Source organism: Canis lupus, chromosome 12, assembly GCF_011100685.1.
Source record: "Canis lupus familiaris isolate Mischka breed German Shepherd chromosome 12, alternate assembly UU_Cfam_GSD_1.0, whole genome shotgun sequence".
Lineage (NCBI taxonomy): Eukaryota > Metazoa > Chordata > Mammalia > Carnivora > Canidae > Canis > Canis lupus.
In genome coordinates, this window is record NC_049233.1 from 51,757,223 (window position 1) to 51,774,060 (window position 16,838).

At 35.6% G+C, this 16,838-nt stretch overlaps 1 long non-coding RNA gene across 1 annotated transcript; it reads right to left on the reverse strand.

Moving 5' to 3' along the window:
• Window positions 1-1,806: 1,806 nt before the first annotated feature.
• LOC111098176 lies at window positions 1,807-14,972 on the reverse strand. The gene is made up of 3 exons (XR_005367464.1): window positions 14,789-14,972; window positions 9,745-9,833; window positions 1,807-3,928 (listed from the first exon to the last, which is right to left on the reverse strand). It is a non-coding gene; the product is annotated as an uncharacterized LOC111098176 (long non-coding RNA).
• Between the last annotated feature and the right edge of the window lie 1,866 nt (window positions 14,973-16,838).

Below are 16,838 nucleotides of genomic sequence, written 5' to 3' on the forward strand. Positions count from 1 at the left end.
CTAGAATGGCTATTGTTTTTTTTTTTTAAGATTTTATTTATTTATTCATGAGAGACACAGAGAGAGAGGCAGAGACACAGGCAGAGGGAGAAGCAGGCTCCATGCAGGGAGCCAGACATGGGACTTGATCCCTGGTCTCCAGGATCAGGCCCTGGGCTGAAGGTGGCAGTAAACCGGTGAGCCACCTGGGCTGCCCTAGAATGGCTATGTTAATGTTAGTCAGGAAATATGTTACTTTTAGGGCAGAGAAAGTTACTAGGAATAAAGATGCTCTTTTCATAATGATAAAGGCAACAATTCCTCAAGAAAATATAACAATTGGAAGTATTCCATTCCTTGTATCAGAGCTCTAGAATACATAAAGCAAAGACAGGCCAAACTGCAAGGAGAAACTAATAAATCCACATTGTTGTTAGAGATTTCATACTTCCATCTCTTAATAATTGAAAATAACTTTTAATTATTGATAGAATTAGAGTATCTAATATAGAAGATTTAGCAAGACTCTCAACCAAGTTGATCCCACTGGCATTATAGAAAAATACATAGTTTATGTTCTATAAATTTTACTGTAAAAAAATCTCCATTTCCAATTCCAATATGTATTACTGTTCAAAAAGTCTCAATAAACTAGGAATCAAAGAGAGTGTCTTGACCTGATGTAAGCCATCTACAAAAAACTTACTTACATTATACTTACTGGTAAATCACTGAATGATTTCCTTCTAAAATCAGGAAAAAACTAAGGGTGTCTCCTTTTACCACTTCTATTCAACATTATACTGGCGGCTTTAATTGACATAATTTGGCAAAAAATAAAATAAAATAAAGGACATCAATAGTGGAAAGGAAGAATTAAATCTGTCTTAATTTGCAGATGACACAAAGTCTAATTATAAATCTAAAGAAATCTGCAAACAAAAATAAGGAAAGAAATCAGCAAAAAATGAAGATAAATATATGAATTAAACAAGGTTAAAGAACTGAAATTTTCAGTAGCTTCAAAGAGTATGAAATACTGAAAAAAGTTTTTCCTTAGTCAGAAACCTCAGGATTATTAAGTTGTAAATTGTTTCCAAATGATCTATAGACTTAAGATAATTTCAATCAAAATTCCAACACACATTTTTTATGAAAATTGACTATCTGATTCTAAAATTCATATGGATAAATAAAAGTCCTAGAATAAGCAAACTAATTTTGAAAGAGAACAAAGCTAGTAGATTAACATCGCCTAACTTCAAGGCTTATTATAAAACTGCAGGAGTCAAGAGAGTGTTGTATTAATTTGAGGGTAGAGAAATAGATAAATGAAAAAGAATAAAGAATCCAGAAACAGAGCTGCATACATGTCTTTTCAACAAATGCTGCTGAAATATTTAGATGTCCAGTGCAAAAGTATGAACTTAAATATACAATCTCATGCCATGCACAACACCAAAATGGGATAACTTACCTTAATATAAAACATAAAACTAGTGGAATATAGAAGAAACATTTTTTGATCCTGAGTCAGGCTAAGTTTTTTTGATATAGCACCAAAATAACAATCCATAAAATAAAATAATTAAGTCGACTTCATCAAAATTAAATACTTCTCTTTAAAACACAAATAGAATGAAAAGATATGCTATAGAATTGGGGAAAATATTTGCAAAGTATGGATGTAATAAAAAGTCTTGTATCTAGAATATATAACTGACTCAAAATAATTTTTAAGGAAACAACAATAAACATACAAATATTGGAACAGAAAGTTTATCAAGAAGATACATGAATGATCAATAAACATAAAAAGATACTCGATATAATTAATCATTTCATTAAGTAAATTAAATTAAAACCATAATGATATACCATTAGGAATAAAATAAGAAAGACTGACCATACTAACTTTGGATGAGGATGTGAAAGAACTGGAACTCTCATTCAATACTAGTAAGAATGTAAAAGTGGTACAACCACCTTGAAAAACAGTTTGGCAGTTTCCTTAAAAAGTTAAATATCCATCTACTATATGATCCAGCCTTTCTACTCTTAGGTGTTTATCCAAGAGATCAGAAACACAGATGGTGTTTGGAAACAATCCAAATTCTGTCAACAACTTAATAATGAATAAACAAATTGCGATCATATAGAAATATTCCTTTTGTTATATTGTGTTAATGTGGTAACTACAGACTTATATTGGAACTGGGCCTATTCTTATTAAATTTGATATTAATGTGGATTGTATCCCTTTTAAAATAAAATATAGGGTTAATCATCCTCAATATATCATTTTGTAATTTCATCAAGTCTTGTGTTTTAAAGTCCTTTTAGGTATATTGTGATTTCTGGATTTCTGGATGGGCAAGTACCCTAGATAAAAGGATAGACTTTACGACCAGCCACCCTGGGTTCATTATAACTCTGGCATTATCCAGCTGTGAGGCCTTAGGCCATTTACTTAACCTCTTTACCTTCAGTTTTCTCAGCTGTAAAATGATTAAAGTAATAGTAATATTTCTTAAATTTAGTGTGAGAATTAAATATGTCAAAGCTTATGAAGAGCTTTTACAAGTGCCTGACCCATAACAAGCAATATATAAATGTTTGTTATTATTCTTATTGTTATTCTGATAACAATACTCCATTTTTCCATTTAGGCATAACTTTCCCTTTCCACCTTCAGTCCATATGTGGTAAGGACGATGTTCTTTCCCTTTTTCCAGGAAAGTTACTTAGACCTAATAAGGAAGAACATCCCATTCCTATGGCCAAAGTGATTTGAATAGGGATAGAAAGAGGACCCAATCAGAGGTACTTAAATACAATGAAACTTTTGCAACCTTGGGATAAAGAGATGAGCCTAATAATTGTATCCACATAAGTCTGTAGGTGTACTGCCCACAGCTTATGGTGGCATTTATATTTTTCAAATGTAAAGTAAAACTAAGGAGAATAAGCAATAGAGACTTTATGTGGCCAGAAAAGCCTAAATCATTTACTATCTGTCCAGCATGACAAAATATGTGCTGTGCCCTGATGACTACTGTGTCATTTCCTATGCTCCCCTATTTCATATGGAGTTGATTTTATCATATTTAATTATTATCTTTCTACCATGTATGTTGGATGGGATGGGATGCCTGCAGACACTACGTGGCATGATGTTGAAATCTCTGGCATTTGGAGTTGTACACAGGAATGGAGTAAGACTTTTGTCTTGGTTAAGGAGTCAGCAAATGCTTTTTAGAGATGTGAACAGTTTTGGCATATTTATGGGACGTGTGTGTGTGTGTGTGTTTCTACAGATACGTACATAAGAATGTGTGTGCATGTACATTTGTATGTATGAGAGAAACAATAAAAATATGGAAGCTACAAATAACTTCTGTTTGTGTCAAATACCATTCAGTCTTCTCTTTTTTGTTCTTTAGTAGGTTTCTCTTCTAGGGTCAAGTCTATCCCCATTCTTATCTCATGTGTTCCCAAGGGAGTTGACCTTATCCTTGGTTACTCGGGCATAAACGATCAAAGCATTTCATATACTGATTTGATAGGGGTAGGCAGATTACTTATGTGCTTCTTTAACCAATGAAATTAAATGAGACTTTTTCTGGAGGTTCTAGAAAGGAGAACTTCACTCTCTGTTCATTAAATTTCAACCTAAAAGAACAATAGCAACAAGAGCTACACAGCTCATTTTGTGACTGCTTGAGACCTAAAAAGAATACTCAAATGGAGTAAGTGGAAGAGAGGGAGAGAGAGAAACGAGTTCCTTGTGACATCAGTTAAGCCCTGGATCAAGTCAGCTGAAGTCAAATAACCTTGGGTTCTTCAGTCACTTGAGCCAATAAATCCATTTCAATATTAAAAGCCAGTTCAGTTGCAGTTTTGAGATATGCAGCATCTTTACTCCCCGATGAACACAGTGAAGGTTTTTCTGCTCAAAGCACATAAAAGTAAACACATGAATACATACATAGATAAACAAATACATAAATAAAACCAATCAGCACTCCTCCCTTTACAGGATCCAACCTAATTTGTACTCCTCATTAATTAGGGCACTCAAAATCATATTTTTCCACAGTTCTAAACTCCGTGAGTTATTTCCAATTTTCCAATTGACCTGATTACATCAGGTACAGTCATTATTAGAATGAGTTATCCACAGTAAGTGCTGAGGAGCTCTTACAGCCAAAAGGATGTTTGAAGTCTGGTCTACAGCCAAGAAATCTACTCTAAAGAAGCTTTCCCAATTTTTTGTCAAATTGCCTTGGAGAGAAATGTTTAGAGCAATCACTAATAATGCAGAATTGTTTCACTGAATGATGGCTTACAACTAATGAAAACTTTGTAAAAATAAACAAACAAACTCCCATGATTATCTGGCCTCTCAGAAACATCCAGAGAATGGATATGGTCTTGAATTACTGTGTCGATAGGCTAGGGAGACTTTACTTATTAAAATAATCCCTCAAGCACAGGTAGAGAAATGATAACCTGGCATGATGACCCTGAGAAAACTTAGCTTTGCATAATGTTGAAATTTCTGTGACAATCTTATCATATGGGGACAGTATTTCAATTCACCATGCATGTGGCTTTTCATCAGCCAATGCAAATTTAGGAGTAAATACCACTGACATTTAGTATTGTCCACCATTGGCAGCCCTTTGATCTATGCCATCCAGTTTTAGTTAACGTGATAGCTATCTTTCTGTTCTATATATACTTAGGTATTAAGGGGAACTTTTGCTCAAGAAATATGGTCACCAGGGTTTGACAATCCTATTCTCCTTTGCTCTTAAGAAGTTAAGGGTAAGGGGGTGCCAGGCTGTCTCAATCAGGGGAGTGGGCAGCTCTTGATCGCAAGGTAATGAGTTTGAGCCCCACATGAGGTCTAGAGATTATTTAAATAAATACAAATTAAAAAAAATAAATCTAGGGTTAAAGTGAAAAAGTTTTATTCAAATTAACTAAAGGACTAAATGGGTAGTTTGTGAAATGCCAGTGGTCTAGCTATATCCACTCGAATCCTCTCCACCATGGGTAACAGCATGTTGGTAGCTGGAGCCATCGAGGTAGCTCCTCATGACGGGTTGTCCCCTACTAGGTGGGCACTCTCAGACAGCAGCCATTGAAGGAAAGGTCAGGACACACCATAAGGCTGAGAGCCACTGCCCACCTCTGGAACTGTCTACCTTCTAGCTTATTGCAGTATGAGTTTAATGAAACATTCTCATTGTTTAGGCCACTTTTAGCTGGGCATTCTATTTCTTATAGCCAAAAGCATTCTAACTGAACAAGGGTTTTTGATTCCTCAAAGATGGTAACAGGGAGGGATCCCTGGGTGGCACAGCGGTTTAGTGCCTGCCTTTGGCCCAGGGCGGATCCTGGAGACCCGGGATTGAATCCTACGTCAGGCTCCCGGTGCATGGACCCTGCTTCTCCCTCCGTCTATGTCTCTGCCTCTCTCTCTCTCTCTCTGTGTGTGACTATCATAAAAAAAAAAAAAAAAAGATGCTAACAGGGAGAGACCTGGACACACGTTGATCAGAATTATAGTGTTGGAAAACAGGCTTAGGAGAAGCAAAAAGGAGCGTGAGGGGGACGCCTGGGTGGCTCAGCAGTTGAGCATCTGCCTTTGGCTCAGGTCGTGATCGCAGGGCCCAGGATCAAGTCCCATATCGGGCTCCATGTGAGGAACCTGCTTCTCCCTCTGCCTATGTCTCTGCCTCTCTCTGTATCTCTCATGCATAAATAAATAAAATCCTTAAAAAAAAAAAAAGAGCATGAGGACTATGGGAAGGCTGATCACAGGAGGTGGATCATATCAAAACAGCTCAACTGTTAGAAGTCACTCACTGATGCCTTCTAATTAATTGTATTCCCAGTTTAACAGTAGTCTTGATCTCTCCCAAAACCAGAATATATAAAAAATTATGCCTAACGTGGAACATCTTTTAAATGCAGTTTCAAGATCCTAATTCTTAGTTCTCATACCATTTCTGATATGCATTAAAGTCTGGTAAACTCCTTAACACAACCTGAAGCTCCATAAAAATAACATGATTACAACAAAGAGCAAGCTCTCACATAGAGCATTGAGAAAAACAAAAATAAAATAGACAACATATATGCAAATGTGTTCTACCTTACATAAAGTACATATAAAGTATCCTCTTACTTTGAAGGAAGAAAATGTAGAAGAACTTATTATGAATTGTTTTTTTGACTTCTAAGAATTTGAGAGTATTTCTAATTGCTTCTTAGTATCTGTTGATCTCTTTCCATTTGAGGGAATTATAAAAAACTATTATTCTATTTATCGTAGCTATATAGCATCTGTGTTTGATATTATTCTCATTTAATTTTTGCAAATAAACTCAGAGATTCTCCCATCAGTGCATATTTGCAAATATTAAAAATAAATATAAAATAAATAATAAATAATGCACATCATTTTTATTGCTTTCAACCTCTGTCTCATTTGTTTCTCAGATCAGTGACCTACAGGCTCCCAAGAAGTCTTTCTGCAGGGCACACATTACATTAAGCATAATGCAGAAGGCACGATGGAAAAACATTTCCTGTGGTCCTTTAAATGAGTGCATATGATTATAAAATTTATTTATTCATATAAATGTTAAAATATTACAATGCAATCTTTATTGATATTTAAATGAAATTGATTCAGTGAAAGTGAAAATTAGAAGTAGTCCTTCATAAAAATGATAAACTCAATGAGAGAAGAAATTCATGTGAATTTGAAAATAATAAATGAATTGTACCAAGTCTGAATTTCAAAAATCCTAATAATGAATTAAAAATAATGAGCTAACATTTGTGGACTACTCACTTGATGCTTGTTGACTTTTAAAATCATTTTACAAATGTCATATCCAAATAATTTATATGTTTACATGTTAAATTCAATTATTATAAAATTTTAGCAAGAAATTTTTTTTTTTTTTTTTTTTTTTTTTAATTTATGATAGTCACAGAGAGAGAGAGAGAGGCAGAGACATAGGCAGAGGGAGAAGCAGGCTCCATGCACCGGGAGCCCGATGTGGGATTCGATCCCGGGTCTCCAGGATCGCGCCCTGGGCCAAAGGCAGGCGCCAAACCGCTGCGCCACCCAGGGATCCCAGCAAGAAATTATTTACCATTAAATGGGAAAAGCAAGTACTTTGTATGGATATGACTACCTAGAGTTCAAAATAATTGTTTAAGTTCTGTTCCTGAGTCTACTCAGCTAAATCTACCTGAAGTCATTTGAGGGATAATTAAGTTAGTTGTCAGTCCAAACATATGAGCTTAATCACTAATTTTGGAAGAAAAAAAGGAAGTTTAGAAGTGACTTAAATCCATATAGAAATGGCTGATAAAAAATTTAATGTAAAATTAACATGTATATTATTTATTTATTTAAAATATTTTTTTAAATTTATTTATTAGAGACACACAGAGAGAGAGGCAGAGACACAGGCAGAAGGAGAAGCAGCCTCCATACAGGGAACCCAATGTGGGACTCGATCCTGGGTCTCCAGGATCACTCCCTGGGATGAAGGTGGCACTAAACCGCTAAGCCACCTGGGCTGCCCAACATGTATATTTTTAAATTAAAAAGTTGCATTAATGCATCATTAATGTCTTAATAGATGCCAAATATATTCAGACTTTCTATGAATTTGTATTGCTCTATTTTTGTAGCATGGTTATCATCCTTCCTTAAGACAGCCTTTGAAACAATATCTTATGTAAGCAAGTCCAATAAAAAAGACAGAATGGCTCACAGGGATCCAGAAATATTCACTTCAACATCCACCACCAGTAAACTGTGAATCATTCTTACCTCCCCTCGTCCAGGGATTATGCAGAACCCTAAGTAAGGAGTGCTTGTAGCATATTTACTTTGATTTCTTCCATTGTCTTTACAAAGGTATTGGTATCAACATTAAGGTGCCTCTGACTCATTTATACAGTTTTATAATAAAGGGAACAAGTTATAAAAAATCTGGGAGAGTAGTTATATCTTGCCAAATTTTATATATTTTTGTGTAAAAATATTTGTAAGCATTTGCCACATTATAAAATTGTTGGTATAATAGAATATTAGTCTCCGTAACTGCTTATATACACTATTGTTATTACCTGTGGTTTTACATATATCTTTATACATAGATAGATGGCAAAGCATTTGGAGATATTAGATAAGGAAGTTATTCCTCACTACAGTATCTTGAGAAGTTTTTTTTTTTTTCAAGTTTAAATCCTCAATCTGATTATATTTTTTTCTTCCTCAATCCGATTATATTTTTTCTTTTTATTTTTTTATTTTAGCAGCTCATCTAATTTTCCACGAATTATCTTGTCTCCCTTTCTTTATTCTGCTAATGTTACCTCCTTTTTTGAGAGAATGGAGGTTACCAGGCTCGGATTTACCTTAAATCTCATCTCTCTACATTCTAACATTCATACTTATAGTAGCTTTTGTTTTTCTTTGAACAGTTTCAAAAGTAGATTTGCTTTGTTTCTATTATTTTCTTTGATTAAGTTTCGTTTGTTTGTTTATTTTTTACCCATCGTACAATGACATTTTCTCTCAGGTCATCAATTTTGTCATTCTAACTTGATGCTTATACTCTGCCTACACATATATTTAAGGTTTTTCATTCTAAATATAATACTAATTTCTCAAAAAATCAGCTCGTCATCCATATTTCTTTTCATTGCCTAAGCATAAAAACCTGAACTTCCTTATCATTGTTCTATAAAAAGCTTAATGGATCATCAGTCTTCTCCAAAAATCTTCCTGGAAATCCCAAGGTAGTGTTAACATGTTCCACTAACCTGTCCTGGCTCATATTTGCATTCACAGCCTCCTATCTGGTTGTAGACTTACGTTCTGCTTATCCTTTTTTACAGTGTGATATCTCCACCATCTTAATTTGGATTTACTCAGGCTGTAGTTGCCCTCCCCTATATTTCTTTGGCTTATATGTAGGCAAAAAATTATTTTCTCCTATTTACATAGTGAAAAAAAATCTAGGCTACACAAGAGTTAACAAAACCTACCTGAAAGCTGAAAGATTTTAAAAATTTAATGACACTATAAATACATTTATAATTAAGCACTAAAAGTGCTACTTTTCTATTCTGAAAGTGCAAGCCCTTTATAGGGCTCCACTAATAGGTGCTTCTATGTCCAGCTCCTAGCATGCCTACCTCTGATCAGATCAGTTCCCTACCTGCTCTCATTTTATGACTATACTTTAAGCTCATGAACCTGCTCTTGGAAGTGACTTGTTTACCTGAAAATGGAAGCAATTTTCAGCATGCTTCTACTCAGAATCTAGTTACCATCTAAGTTCTTATCTCTGTCAGAACCAGTAAGTAGGGCCAGAGCCTTATTACTTATGTCTCTCAAGATATACCTCTTCATACAAGTATCTGCTTTTTCCTGAGGAAACTCCAGCCATTACCCTGAGGTGTTACTTCGCTTCAATCAGTCAATACAATAAATAAGAGAAAGCCAATATATCACTGTCCTCCACAAAGATCTAAGGGATTCAGTCTCAAATACCACTACACATAGGACATCAAAGATCAGTATGTTTCCATTTTTTTAACAGTTTCTCCTCCCACTCAAAGATAAAGTTTTGGCTGCCTGCTGGGGATATGGCTCTTGTGAAAAAGTGTTTGAATACATCATTCATGCAGTCATGTAAAAAATATTTATGAAGTACTTACTTGTTGTGAGAACGTTTGCTAGCTCTTGAAATGTAACAGCAACACAATCAATGAAGATAACAACTTCCTGTGGAGTTCATATTCTGATGCTAGGAGGCAGACAATAAACATACATAATTTTTTAGCTTTTCAGAAGGTATTAAGTGATATGGGGAAGAAGGTGGAGGGAATGGAGCCAAGTAAGGCACTAAGGAGCATTTGAAAAAGATACATGTTAAAGAAGATCGTCAGGCTCTATTTGAGAAAGTAGTTTTTGAAGAGGATTTGAAAGAGCTGAGGGAGTTAACATAGTGAATACTTGGAGACAGAGCACTGTAAAACATAGATACAGCAGTCCCCCTTATCCATAAAGGACATGTTCCAAGAACTCAGTGAATGACTGAAGCCACGATAGTACTGAGCCTCATGTATACTGTTTTTTCCTATACATGCCTATGATAAAGTTTAACTTATAAACTAGTCACAGTAAGAGATTAACAACAATAACTACTAATAAAATAGAAGTTATAACAATATTCTGTAATAAAAGTTATATCTTTCTCAAAATATCTTACTATATTCTACTCATCCTTCTTCTTGTGATGCTGTAAGGTGATAAAATGCCTGTAATGAGATGAAATGAGGTGAATGACATAGGCATTGTTTCATAGCGTTAGGCTACTATTGATCTTCTGACAATAAGTCAGAGGAGGACCATCTGCCTGAACCGCAGTTGACCCCAGGTAACTGAAACCTCAGATAAAGGAAAACTACTGTTCAGGCAATGCAAACACCCTAAAGTGAGAGCATGCCTGATGTGTCTGGAAAATAAAAAGGAGTTGAAATTAACTCTAACGACAAACAAGAGGGAGTGCACAAGGAAATAAATTCAATGATGTAATGGAAAACACCTATATGGGGTTCATAAGCTATTTTAAGAACTTAGATTTCTATTCTGAGTGAAATAGTTGAATTTTGTGAAGAGGGTTGGCATAACCTGGCATACATTTTTCATGAATAACTCTGATTGTTTTTGAGATTACACTCTAGCAGAAGAAGGGTAGAGGCATCCGGAGGAGCTAGGAAGACATTGCAGTAATCTGAGCCAGAAATTACAAAACCCGGGGCCAGAATAGCAGCAGTGAATGACTATTTCCAAGGCTAGGACAAATTACATGTGAGTTATGAGAGAAAGAATCCATGGTGAGCCAGAGTGAGAGTGAGAAAGAGCAACCAGGAAGCATGATTATCATCAATAGAGGTGGGAAAAGCTGGAGACAGTGAAGTTGAATGGAGTTTAGTTTGGGACATGAAAAATGTGAAATATCTATTTTACAATAGGGTAAGAGCCCAGAAAGTTGGATGGAGAAATGAAGTTGAAGCTTGGAAAAGAGGTCTGGAGAGACATATCTGGACACTAAATTTCATAATGCTGGACAAGACCATCAAGGGATAAGAGGGACAAGAAAGTAGATGAAAAAGAGGACCAAAAGGAGCTCTGGAATTTTAGAACAGCAGAGATTTGAAAGAAATAGGTGACTGAGGAGAGACAAGGGATATAGGAATAAAATCAGAAAAGAGAATGATATCCTCAAGTTAAGAGAAGAAAGTTTATCAGGGACTAGGGAATGATAAACTGTGCCAATGCTGTTGAGAAGTCAAATAATTTGTGTAATGACAAATTAGTATCAGGTTTAGAGGCACAGAGGTCACTGTTGACTTTGACAAGAGCAGTTTTGATGGAGTAGCAGAAATATTCTAAGAAAAAATGAGAGGATGAGAGATGCAACAAGTACTGTGGCTACAATGTGAGGCAAAGAAATAATCGCAAATATATATTTATATTTTTTCTTATAAACAAAATAATTTTAAAGACTGTCAACTCCATAGACAAATTTATAAAATAAATGTTTTACTAAGGACAATTTGTTTTTCAGGGTTGCAAGTCTGTCCTTAATGAAAAAACTTTTTTTATATTACTATATAGTACAATTTGTCCTTGAAATCATAGGCCCAAAGTCCCTTACCTTCATCTATCTTATACTGGACATTAACCAACTAGGATTTAAATAAAGACTTGAAACATTAAGAAAAATTCCTGGATTTTCAATAAAGTAACAAATAGGACAATGATACATAGGACAATGCACGTTCTAAGGCTTATCAATTGATAAACACACATTTTAGTTATTTTGAATATCATACTTTAAAATAAAAGTTGTTTTTGTCCTTATTCTAAAAAATATTTGCATCATATTTTTATAAATAAAGACTTATTTATTTTGTTTCTGGGTAATTGTGGAGTAAGAAAATTAGTTTATCTTGAAGGTAAATTAAGACTTATTTTTTGTAAGGTACTAAAACTTTTTGAAATTTTAAAGCTATGAATTTTTATAGAAGGTCATTTTCATTAAAAAGTGTAGGATTTATGTCCTGTCATTACATGGAAAATTTTTTGGGATTTTGTGTCATCAGTTGACAACCAAGTCTACTTTTTTTATTCCCTAGTACCTAATTTCTGGAAATAGTATCAGTATGTTAGGCTGTGGATTCCCACAGATTCAAGGCTTAGATTATGGTTTGGAGAGAAAACACCTAAGGCAGCAAAGCCAGACAGGTAAACAGAACCAAGAGCTGAGCTAGAGCCAAGTCCAAAAAGGAAAGAGGATAATTCAAGAATTCTACAAACTAAAGGGACCAGAAGCTGATATTAAAACTAGAGTAAACATTAGGACTCCAGATAGTTTGTTGATGAGTGGTTGACTGTAGTCAGAAAAGAAAGTGAAGAAAGGTGATGTAGAAAATTGTTTCCAGTTCATGTTAATGTATCAGCAAAGACATTTATGTAGGTAGACAAATTTATGTAGGCACTAGATGAGATTTATGTAGATTACAAGAATTCATTTTAGATCTTTCATTCAAAAACGAGTTATTCTCCGTATTGTAAGCTTTGCGCTGAACATTGGATACAATGTGAAAAAGGTAGACCTAAATTATATGATAAATATTTACTGAGTATCTACTATGTGTCAGAGGTAAATGATGAATAAAGTCTCTGACATTAAGGAGTTTATACTCTATTTGAGAAAAGAGAGTTGCAAAACTCATTTCAGTAAGTGGACATACAAATGAGAATGAAACAGAACAAAATAAATGTCAAACAACAATACATTTTAGCTACATAGAGAAACCAGTGGCATATATAAATGCTTCATTTCAAGAATGCGACAAGAAGAAAAGGCTGAAGAGGCCAAATCAAAATGTTCTTTAGTAGGGACATTTTTCCATAGAAGAGAATGGTTAGCTAATCATTGTTAAAGTGTATATGAAAAAAGGAAAGTCTAAAAACCCTTAGAATTCCTTATTCTAGTTCTCTATGCAATTCGTTAGGTGAGGATCTAACTTCTAAGTATAAGACTGCCCAAAGAATCTCATTGACCATCAAAATAAAGGGCTCTAAATAACTACTTTCAGAGACAGGCAAATATACAAAAAACTGCTGAAGCAATTATACAATTAGCTAAAGATAATTGCAAAAACAGACATAAACACATACACAAACAAAAGCCCTGCAGGCAAAACACAAAATAACTTCCCACAGCTAAAACATTTCTGAATTAATTACACAACCATCCCAGCCTTTCTAAAGAGTTGGTCATTTTTCACTCACAATATAATCCCCGCCATGGGATTCTTCAAAAACAATCATGAGATTTCTCAAATATAAAACAGTGGTCAACTATAATTAGTCATGTGATTCTTCAAAGATCCAGGAATTCTTCAGACATAAAGCACTGACAAGAAACCGTTTGTAAAGCCCTGGCTCCCCATGGAGACCCCCCCCCCCCCCAATATCAAACCACTTCTGTAGACTCTCACTCTGAAGTTTGTTTACCTCCTGACCAAAACCATAATTCAAATCCTGAGTTTGGACTGATCCCAAATTCAACAGAACAAACATCCTTAAGAAAGCTACAAAACTTTAATAAACAAGGACTCTGAAAATGAGCTCCGTTTGCTGAGTAGCAGCAAAACTTCACTAATTGATCACAGCATCAAAAAAAAAAAAAAAAAAAAAAAAAAGAAAATTGGAGAGACACAAATCATCGTAACATCAAATTTGTTGGGTCTTTTTAAAACTTCAATTCAGTCATGGCACTAGCTTTACTTGAATGGGTCCCCATGAGGCAAGCAAACATTTGTGAAATACTTCCAATAATTCAAAAATATTTTTTGACAAATTATTATTTGTACATTTCAATGTTTATTTCCAGCCTGCTGCAAAATGAGAGCATCATGCAGGTCTGTTTCAAAATTTCTTCTCCAAAAAGATGTTCTTTTGGGGACAAGGGAATAGTTAGATAATAATAGTTAGGTGAAAGATAAGGAAAAACAAATAAGGTAAAAGGTCATGGTCAGCTGAGAGTCAGCTGGATGGGTGAGTTGTTAACTTCTTATTTGGTCATAATGTCATTTAGCTCCATCAGAAAATAAAATATTTTATCAGAAATGCCAATCTCTTCCAAGAAAGAGGTTTGAAAAGTAGATTCTATTAAAAAGTTATAGGAGACATGAAGTTTCTGGTCATTTTTTGTTCACGGTGGTAAGTATAGAAGTCTTTTATTTATTGCCTATTCATTGCATGTGTACTTCGTGTTGGGTACTATGTTAGGAAATGAGGATGTATTTGGGGAATGGGAAGATCGGTGGTGGTGCAAGCAGGGGTGAAAGATGTCACATAAAGCAGTTGAAAAGATCCTTTTAAATCCTAGTGGAGTAGGTCTTAAAAAGCTTCAGAGGAGGACAATGCAGTTAGTGGAAAAGTATGACAAAAGCCCACTGAGATGAAAAAGAAGGTGGTAGGAACTGGAAGCCAGAATGCCAGTCTGGCTAGAAAACAGAGTTTAGGCTAAATGTACAAATTGCCAGGGTCCAGATGACCCAGCACTGCCAGACCAGGAAATTGACTTTTTCTAAAAGTAATAGAAAGCCGTAGAGTTTTGAGCAAAAGCATGGAATAACCTGATTTTATTTTCTAATTTATTGATTGATCATATAACTTTACCTTGAGTTTGGTCTATTCTTTGATCATAGTCTGGTACCTCCTTCTTTTGTGTTCCTTTGAAAACAAACAAAAACCCTGATCAAACCCCTCACTTTCAGATTCTAAAGTCTAGGCCAGTTTAAATCTTTGTTCTCAGATTTGTAGCCTGCATCTTCTCCCTTGATTTGAGAGTGGGCTGGAACCAGCTCCCTGAAGGCACAGAGTCAGTTGGGGGCGAGGGGAGTGGTTCAGTGGTTGTGGGACAAACTCCAGACCTTTCTTTCCACGGTCTATTTTGCTTCGCCTATCAGTAGTTTTTGCTGCTTCACTGGTCACCAGGAACTGGGCCTCGATGCCCTCTTCAGGGCAGAACTTCCAGTGCTGGCATTTTCAGAGGTATTGTGAACCCTTCAAAGGGCTCTAGAGGAGTTTGTCCATGGCTATGTCCAGACACATGAGGAATCCACTTTCATCCTGCCCCTCAGACTCCTAAACTCCCACTCACAGTTGTATTCCCTTAAGCTGAACAAGCATCTTTGGGTAGGATACAGACCAACTTGGCTCTATGATGCTGGGAACATACTTTTTCTCTTTCCACACCAAAGTCACTGTAATTCCTATTAGGCCAACAACTCTTGGCTCGAAATATCTGGTAGCAGGAGGCTGATGAAGGAACTAATGTTGGTCAGGACGGTCCTGGTAGTTCACCATAGGCACCTAATTAGTCAGACTCGGTTTAGGGGTACTCTTTTTGGATTTTGGTGCCTGCTTTTTGTTTATTATTTAGTTTGTGGCCTCTGGCCCAAGGCCATTATGCTTTTTCTAAGGTAACAGTAAATGTTCCTGTTAAACATTCTGTTACCATAGAAAGTTCATTTTGTTCGCCGTGTGGAGAATGGCTTTGAAAGTATAAGAGTAAGAATATGGAATGGCCAATGCAGAAATCCAGGGGAGGATGATGGCAACTTTGCCTTGGATAGCAATACCCAATCAGTCCATAGTTATTAATGAACATCTATTGTATGCCATTTTTTTAAAGCCCTTACAATTTGCAAATGGACAGTACAGATTGAAGCCTTGCTCTCTAGGAGTTTGCATTCTAGTTGGGGCAAATGGACAATAAAGCAAAATAATAATAATGATGATGATAATAATTCTCATAAGAATAATTCCTATGAAGAATATAAAATGTGACAGTGGATTAGAAAGAAGTGGATAGGGCGGCCCCGGTGGCTCAGCAGTTTAGCGCCACCATAGGCCCAAGGTGTGATCCTGGAGACCCGGGATCGAGTCCCACGTCAGGCTCTCTGTGTGGCCTCCTTCTCCCTCTGCCTGTGTCTCTGCCTCTCTCTCTCTCTCTCTCTCTCTCTGTGTTTGTCATGAATAAATAAATAAAATCTTTTAAAAAAATAGAAGGAAGTGGATAGATTTGAGATCTACCCTGGAGACCTAATTTTGGTATTTGTTGGCATATTGGTTTGGATGATAATAATCAAAGATGACTCCTAGATTTGGGATCGGATCGTGCCTATAGTGTGGATGGTCATGTCATTTACTGAGAAAGGAAAGTTATCAGTGAAACATAAACTTTCAGGGAAATTAAGGGTTCAGTATGGGATGTATTAAGTGTGAGATCCGTGAGACATCCAAATGAAAATCTTAAAGAGGAATTTAGAATAAAGTTATATACTCAAAGGAGAGTGTTCATCCTATAGATGGTATTTAATGCTATGGAAATAAATGTGATCTCACAGAGCCAAACTGGAGAGAAAGAAGAGAATTTTAATGTTAACAGAAGCACCGTGTTCACATGAAAGTCTGTCAATACGACTGAGTTGACAGAGATATCTATCTTTCCTTTTTCCTTAAAGATCGTGTTTGACTTTTACTTGTTAAATTTACTTTGGATACCATTTCCTTCAGAAAGCTTGTTCTTATTACTTACCTTAGGAAAGCTGGATGAAGAGAACCATACTCATCAGGATTTTAGAAGATAAACTTAGGGAAGGGAAATTGGGCAAGCTAGCTTATGGCTATGGAGCTTTAAGCAGAATGGGAACTTAAGTGATTC